The following is a 9,111-nucleotide window of genomic DNA, read 5'->3' as shown; positions in this document are numbered from 1 at the left end:
TTTGAAGTAGAAACTTCTGGCTGCTGAAGGGAGGATGGTGAAATGACATTATCTGGTGGATTTTGGAGGACAGTGTGCTTCTCCCTCACTGCCTTGTTTATTTTCCACCTGAATAAGCACATTTGAATTGATTTGAGAGGAGTGCTGATGTTTACATTAGCATGCATTACTGTGTCACGCTGCCTACACACTCACAACAATGAAGACTGGCCATCATCAACTTCCCTTTTTTCTTTAATACTGCTCCAAATAATATTCATAAGTTTGCTGCGAAACACTCCCACTCCCGTTAGGCTCTTCTGATCACTGTCTTTAAGATGTATGTGTGTGTGTGTGTGTGTGTGTTATGAGTGGCCTCTGTCTAGGATTGTTTTATTTATCTCCTACTTTTTCTTCCACTCAATAAACAACGATGGGGAATGCGGTTGTCTTGGTGTGAATCCATTTGTAATTGGATCTGTCCTCACTTTTGCTTTTTGTTGAACTTGACACAAAGTTCAATTGAAATTTTCCTAAATCTGCCAGTCTGCCCTAGAAATGCAAACCCTGATAGAATGTTTAAATTGAATTCAGTGTTTTAATCACTGTCTAGGCCGAATTGGTGGAACAAGTCCAAGTTTAAATAGAAGGGGAAAAAAAGAAGAAGATTTAAATTAGAAGTACAGAACTGTATAATGCTCAGGTTTAGATTTTGTTTGTTTATTTAAATATTTTTAAAGTTGCTTGACTTTTTTTCTCCTGAATTATTTACTCACTGTAAAATCTAACATTGTTCTTACTAAGAATTTTTTGTTAACTTTACTTAAAGTGCAATAATTTGTTGAACTTACTTAAAATTTCTTAGTAATCTACTGTTTGCATGTGTGCTTTCGTTACTCAGAAAAACCTTGTAAACATTACTTGACTGGTTAGAGTACCATTTTCAATTTGCATTCGCTCATTTCCCAGTTATCTTGAGTGTTATTGTCAATACACCTAAATATTTTTGGGAGAACATCAAAATTCTTTAGTTGACTTGGGTTGATTTCCCTTTCTCACCATTATTGTGATTGATGTTCCCTTTGGTTGGGCACTTGGAACTTAATTTATGTTATTGCTCTCTTCCAATTGTTTGCAGTGATGCAACTTGAAATCATAATTATTTGATTTCAAAGGAAGTGAAGTAATTTATATATATATATATATATATATATACAAACACACATACTTAAATTAACTAATAAATTATATATAACGTGTATTCATGTTCATATTCATGTATAATAATAATCTTTTAACATTTTATTGCTAACGCTTATGGCATAAATCTTTAATTGGGTTGATATAATCCCTCTATATTTGTGACAATATCTTGCAATTTTGGTTGAGTCACACACAGACTTCAACATTCAGCATGCAAACCACAACAGTGGTAACATTTTTAAAAAAATCATTTAATTAATTAGACATTACAATTTTATTTGCTGTCTCTTTTCAGTATAACCCCAATAACGATAGCAAATAAAATTGTAATAAAGCCAAAAATAGTAAAATAAAGCAATTAATTTATTCATGCCGCAATGCACTCTGGGAGTACACTTCCTCGGTTTACAGATACTGGAAAGTAATAGATCAAGTATAGTATAGAAATTATTTTAAGTTACTGGAACTCTCTTGTAAGTGTACACTACTATGCACTTGTTAGTACTACATATTATTCCTATTTCAATTTACTCCGTTTTTTGAGTGCAATCGGTTTGCATGCTTTTTTCAAGTAAGGTGTACTAATTGGATTTTACAGTGCTGTTAAAACACTAACTTTCCATTTTTCCTTTTATTTTATAGACAGGTATTACGGGATGTCATTAGCATTGAACTGAATTTGAAAATCTCCATGAGTACCATGCGCATCATCAATATTTTTCATTCATTTAATGTAAGAGAAAAAAAATGTAAATACATTTATCTGATTAAATTGATGAAAATAGAATTTTTATCGGATGAAATTTAAATATTTACCTGATATGATTTAGATATATAACTAAACCTATTTAGACAATTTCTAGTAGGTATGTACTATAAAAAAATATTTCAAAATACAGCAACAGTTCTGGTCTAGTCATGTAAAAAATATATGGCATAATCGTCAGGTTTATGCTCTGTTTTATGGACTTGTATTTCATTTGTTTCCCTGTGCTCTGTTCCTGCTTTCTTTGTTCCCGATTTTCCCACTTCTTTTTACATTTCCTAGGTTATTCCTAGATTACACCACTGTCTGTTTCCATGGTTACCGATTACATTTTGCACCTGTTTCTTGTTCAGTTTGTTTTCTCCTGTGTATTTAAGTCCTCAGTTTAATTTTACTGATTGTCTGAAATTGTCTTTATGTTAGTGAAGTTGTTGTGTTGTTTCCTTCCTTCCACCATTTTTTAACAAAAAAATCAAGAGCATTCGAGAGCATTTAATTCGAGAGCATTTTATGCATTTTGGCCATCCATTTATATGATTTTGGGGGCCTGGAAATGGGTTTAAAAGTATTTGAAAATCATACCATTAACGTCTAAAAAAACAAATTTGTGAAAATGGTGACATCATGCACATCAGTGATGCGCGGGTCAATGTATAAACAACCCGCAACCGACCGACGTTTTCAACTACCCGCCCGCAACTCAGACCGCAAAAAAAAGTAAAAAAAATTATTGTATCCGACCCGCTTCCTGACCGCATTTTTTAAATGCTCGTCGTAGCGTCATTTGGCCTTAGACGTGTAACAACACAGCATCGCAAGAAGACGTAGGCCTACACATAACAAAGCCAGCACTTTGGTTATCATCTTTCATTATTTCAGCAAATGTCTCCCACACTTTTACTCTTTCTATTTGTGTATTTGCGGAGCTTCCACTCCCAACCCGGTCTCATCCCAAGACGTCATATAACTGACGTTTTGGGACGTCTTTTGACCATACGTCAATATTCGCCTTTTTAGGGCCCCCTTAAACGTCGGTAGATGAGGTTATGGGATTCTAACTCTACCCCATACCTAAACCTAACCCTAAACCTAACCCGTCACCTAACTGACGTTAAAGGTAAAGCGTCAGTTGTATGACGGCCCGGGATCGCCATCTACCGACGTTTAAGGGGGCCCTAAACGTCAGTTATCTGACTTTTTGGGATGAGACTGTGTTACCACTCCCCAGTCTTCACCTTTTCTCTTGCCGCCTCCATCTCTCTGCAGACTGTAGTGATCATCGTAGACATGGCCGGTTCGTGAACGAATCGTTCTTTTGAACCGGTTCTTTTTAGTGAACCGGTCGAACCAGTACACTAAATAGAACTGAATCGTTCGAAACAGTTCGCGTCTTGCGTCAGTGCCGATGATCCACAAGTTACAAGTTACTCACTTTCAGACATGCCTGACAGTCCCTCCGAATCAAAATAAATCAATATCCTGAATTATATTTTACTCCAGTAACTCCAACAGTTCACTGAACCGAGACATGTTGGTGCCACTGCTGAGAGAAGTGATGAGCAGGAGCAGCTGATGCGCATATACGTACTACCGAACTCTTGTGTGTTATCTTCGTGCCAGTTATTCAGCCAATAATGTGTAGGCCTGTATATTTCATCGAAAATTGTGTCTACAAAGACACAATTTAAATACAAAGATTTAATTGGCATCTTTTTTCAAACGACCCGACCGACCGCGACCCGAATATCATTAAAAACATTTTTGGATGACCCGCAACTGCGGGTAACCGCGGATGACCGCAGGCACCCGCTCATTTCGGATCAACCCGCGCATCACTGATGCACATGCCTATTACATGTTCAGTCAATTAGAGGAGTGTTTGCAAAAGAGACATTATCAACTGGCAGGGGCAGCTTTTAAGTCATTTTCGATGATTTGAGAACGTTGAGAACGAATACCCTAAGTTTTTTTTTTTTTTTTTTTTTATAAACACTTGCAATTGAGATCCTCTACTCCTCTTCATGAATTAATGAATTAATGAATTATATTGAAATAAAACATTATTATGAAATATTCACCTCTGATGTTGTGATGCCGTCAATTCATCAACTACTTTTTATACTCGTTTCTAGTTACGCAACTAGCGCTTTCTTCCCCAGTCTTCAGGAGCGAGCGCTCCCAAATGCTCTCCCCTGGTTGGAAACTCTTGATGGGTGCTGTCTAATGGACCATAGAAAAATGTTGAAACCTCTTTTCAAGGTTAATGCGTTTAGAGTGGAGACACGCTGTAATATCCTCATAGATCAAAGGTTTGGCCAACCTCTACTCAGTCCACAGGATTCACCTGAACATTTCTCCACAAGCCCCACATTCTTAGTGTTAGAGACTGATAGCACTGTATCAAAGCATCAATAGACTGTTTACTTAGACATTGTAACAGTTTGACTCTTTGTTTCCCCCTGTTTTCTAGTTTTTTGGTTTAGTCCTGTTCTGTTTTCCTGCCACTCATCGGTTTCCATGTCGACCATCATCAGTTTACCTTCATCTTCATACCTGTCTTGTTAATCACCTTCTTCTGTATCACCTGGTTTTGGTTCATTAGTGTCTGTATTTAGTTTGTTTTATTTAGAGACTGTCCACGTCCCGTCTGCCCAGTGAGAGACAGCCCAGCCAGAGTCTCGACTCGCTGAGACAGCCCAGCCAGAATCTCGTCCCGGCGAGACAGCCCAGCCAGAGTCTCGTCCCGCCGAGACAGCCCAGCCAGAGTCTCGTCCCACCGAGACAGACCAGCCAGAGTCTCGTCCCGGCAAGACAGCCCAGCCAGAGTCTCGTCCCACCGAGACAGCCCAGCCAGAGTCTCGTCCCGCCGAGACAGCCCAGCCAGAGTCTCGTCCCGCCGAGACAGCCCAGCCAGAGTCTCGTCCCGCCGAGACAGCCCAGCCAGAGTCTCGTCCCGCCGAGACAGACCAGCCAGAGTCTCGTCCCGCCGAGACAGCCCAGCCAGAGTCTCGTCCCGCCGAGACAGCCCAGCCAGAGTCTCGTCTCGCCGAGACAGCCCAGCCAGAGTCTCGTCCCGCCGAGACAGCCCAGCCAGAGTCTCGTCCCGCCGAGACAGACCAGCCAGAGTCTCGTCCCGCCGAGACAGCCCAGCCAGAGTCTCGTCCCGCCGAGACAGCCCAGCCAGAGTCTCGTCTCGCCGAGACAGCCCAGCCAGAGTCTCGTCCCGCCGAGACAGCCCAGCCAGAGTCTCGTCCCACCGAGACAGCCCAGCCAGAGTCTCGTCCCGCCGAGACAGCCCAGCCAGAGTCTCGTCCCGCCGAGACAGCCCAGCCAGAGTCTCGTCCCGCCGAGACAGCCCAGCCAGAGTCTCGTCTCGCCGAGACAGCCCAGCCAGAGTCTCGTCCCGCCGAGACAGCCCAGCCAGAGTCTCGTCCCACCGAGACAGCCCAGCCAGAGTCTCGTCCCGCCGAGACAGACCAGCCAGAGTCTCGTCCCGCCGAGACAGCCCAGCCAGAGTCTCGTCCCGCCGAGACAGCCCAGCCAGAGTCTCGTCCCGCCGAGACAGCCCAGCCAGAGTCTCGTCCCACCGAGACAGACCAGCCAGAGTCTCGTCCCGGCAAGACAGCCCAGCCAGAGTCTCGTCCCACCGAGACAGCCTAGCCAGAGTCTCGTCCCGTCGAGACAGGTCCGCCAGAGACTGTTCGTGCCCCGTCTGCTCCTAATCCGGGGATTCACCCCAAATATTTTTTTGGGGGGGGGCCTAATATCCCAGCCACGGCCGCCTGAAGGGTCTTCACCGCCGTGGCCGCCTGAAGGGTCTTCACTGCCATGGCAGCCAGAAGGGTCCTCTCCGCCATGGCCGTCAGAAGGGTCCTCTCCGCCATGGCCGTCCGAAGGGTCCTCTCCGCCATGGCCGCCCGAAGGGTCCTCTCCGCCATGGCCGCCCGAACAGCCTGCTCCGCCCTGGACGCCTGAGGGTCCAACAGCTCCGCCATGGACGCCCGAGGGTCCAACAGCTCCGCCATGGACGCCCGAGGGTTTGTCTGCTCCGCCCTGGACGCCCGAGGGTTCGTCTGCTCCATCCTGGCCACGCCCTCAGCCTGCTCCGCCCTGGCCACGCCCTCAGCCTGCTCCGCCCTGGCCACGCCCTCAGCCTGCTCCACCCTGGTCTCGCCCACATCCTGCTCCGCCCTGGAGGCTTCCTCCTCCAGACCACGCACTCCACAGCCTCCAGGGCGCCCACCCCCACACCCCATTGATGTTATACGGAGCGAGGTCGCGCCTTTTTGGAGGGGGCGTTCTGTAACTGTTTGACTCTTTGTTTCCCCCTGTTTTCTATTTTTTTGGTTTAGTCCTGTTCTGTTTTGCCGCCACTCATCGGTTTCCATGTCGACCATCATCAGTTTACCTTCATCACCTGTGTCTTGTTAATCACCTTCTTCTGTATCACCTGGTTTTGGTTCATTAGTGTCTGTATTTAGTTTGTTCTGTTCAGTCATTCTGTGTCGGTTGTTAGTCTTGATTAGTTGTGTGATCTGCCTGCCTGCCTGAACCCTGTTGTTTGTGCCTGCCTGTTATTATTTGGAGTAAATTGTTGCAATTGGAGCTTCTGCCTGCGAGTCCTTCTTCAATCCACACATGCCATGACAGACATCACATGTCATTTTGTTTGTTGTTGACTCATTTTTCACCAAGTTCTCTTTGGAGATATCTAAATGTAGGTAGTTTCCAATTTGACTTCTGACCTGTAATGCTACCTGAATCATAATCATACACTGTTTGTTCATTGGCCAGAGGAGAACTGGTCCCCAGACTGAGCCTGGTTTCGCACAAGGTTTTTTTGTTCCTCCATTCCAGTGGTTCCTTGCCACCATCATCTTTTTCGCCTTTGGCTTGCTTAGTTGGTGTGACACTTAATATTCAGCAATATTACTGATCTACCTGCATTGACACCATTATGAGAACTGAACTAAGCTGGACGATGACATCACAGATTTCTCCAAAGCAGCTATATATAAATTAATAACTTTTTTATAACAAAACTGAACCATCACTGAACTATGACACTGTTTTCCTCTAGATCTGCTGTTTACATTTACATTTACATTTATTTATTTAGCTGACGCTATATACGTATATATATATATATATATATATATATATATATATATATATACTGTATATATATGTGTGTGTGTGTGTGTGTGTGTGTGTCAGAGGTCGCACACCTCTGGAGACACTAGGGGTTAAGTGTCTTGCTCACATTGGTGTCTCACAGAGGATTCGAACCTGGGTCTCTCACAGCAAAAGCATGTGTCTTATCCACTGCGCCATCGCCACCCCTGTTCAGGAGAAACAAACTTTGTTGCATTATTCTTCTGTTTTCTCTTTAAAGCTGCTGTGAAACAATCTGTTATTATTCAACAAGAACTGTTCAACTAAAACATTCAACTAAAACATGAAGCAGTTCCAACTTTAAAACCAGAGGCAGCAGTTGTTGGGACACAACCTGTAAGTAGGCTAAGACTTAATCATTTTAAATGTATTTGCATTTGCATTTATAATTTCAGATGTAATGTTTTAGTTTTATCAAATGCCAGCGCTGGCTTTATAGCCACTTCTTTATGCTATTTCGTGTCTACGACAAACGTGTACAAACATTTTGGACCTGAATTTATTTATGTACTAATGTTGTAAATGAATTTTTCATGCATATATATTTATCCTTTATGACGTTATGTTTCGATTTGATCAAGAACGTAAACCAATGGCAACGCTGTTTGTGTATATAGTAGCCAGTCAGTTCGATGCTATTCTGTAAAACAAAAATTTAGCAAATTACCATTCAGAAACTTTTTGTAAGAGCCGTGTGTGGGGAGGTTCTGCTTGACTCTCTTCATCGCTGCTTTCTGGGTCTGATTCTGGCTCATACTGATACTGCAGTATCGACACCATTATTTAGATTTGACAGGAACACACATCCAACGTTCGCCCGTAAAGGTAATGGCCGTGAAGTATCCGGACAACGTGCACTACAGGTTAGCCAATCACAACACACCGGCCCAAACTAACCAATCTGAGCCCATTTACTGTTTCTGAAGGAGTTGTTTCATAGAATCGGGATGGAAACCGGTCATTCAAATGACAGAGGAGAAAGCCGCTTACAATAAAGTTGAAAGAAAGAAAAAATATGAATACATGTTATCTTGACTTGCACCCCATAAACACAATCATGCAAAGAAAAAAGCAGTAAACCACCCCTTTAAAAATGACAATTTTCTCTGGACTCAATGATAAACACATGTCTGACCATTGGAATGAACCAAAAAACTAGAAAATCACATCCATGAGGATTTACAGTGATTTTATTTCCGTTAGACCTTTGCCTATTGACGCTTATGCATTCCATGATGGCGGCTCTATTGACGCATGCATTCCATGATAGCGGCTCTATTGACGCATTCATTCCAATGAACTGCCGTAGCCATCTAGTGTATATATCTATGATAATCCACAAAACGGACTTTGTTGATCTACTGTAATAATGTAAATAATCATAATGATTATATTCCAAATACTGTTTTTTTTATTGGAATAAAAACAGGTATATTAAGCACACTTGTTTGACATAAAGTGAAATTCTCTTTTTGTGTCAGTCATGTCCTTCATTATATAAAGGTTACTAAAGGAAGTGCATCAGGAGTTGTGGCTGCTCCTGCTTCTTTCTGCGGGCCGATTAATGGAATGGAGCGGAGGTGAGACAGCCAGGACTGATGGAGGCACGTTCCTCTGGGCTTTACACCTTTCCTACCTCCACCTCTCAGCACAGAGTGACATTACACAAAAATGCCCCATATCCATGAAAGAGACCTCACACACACACACACACACGACCCCCCTAAGCCCCAAACCATTATTCCTCCATTCCTTCTGTAGCGCTGAGCTTTAAATCCAAACTGTGCCCTCTCTCAGCTCAGTGGAAGGCAACATATAAAAAGAAAACAATGAGAGAAAAGTAGTAACGTTTTGTATTGAAAACTATTATGTATGTTATATTAACTATTATTTGAATTTTTGCCATACCTTTTTACCATGCCTCAAATGTCTTGACCTTACTGGTTGTATAAATGCTCAAAATATTATTTAATAAGACTGAATCAACC

Source organism: Pimephales promelas, chromosome 12, assembly GCF_988280905.1.
Source record: "Pimephales promelas chromosome 12, fPimPro1.hap1.1, whole genome shotgun sequence".
NCBI lineage: Eukaryota > Metazoa > Chordata > Actinopteri > Cypriniformes > Leuciscidae > Pimephales > Pimephales promelas.
Note: the sequence above shows the minus strand (reverse complement) of the source record.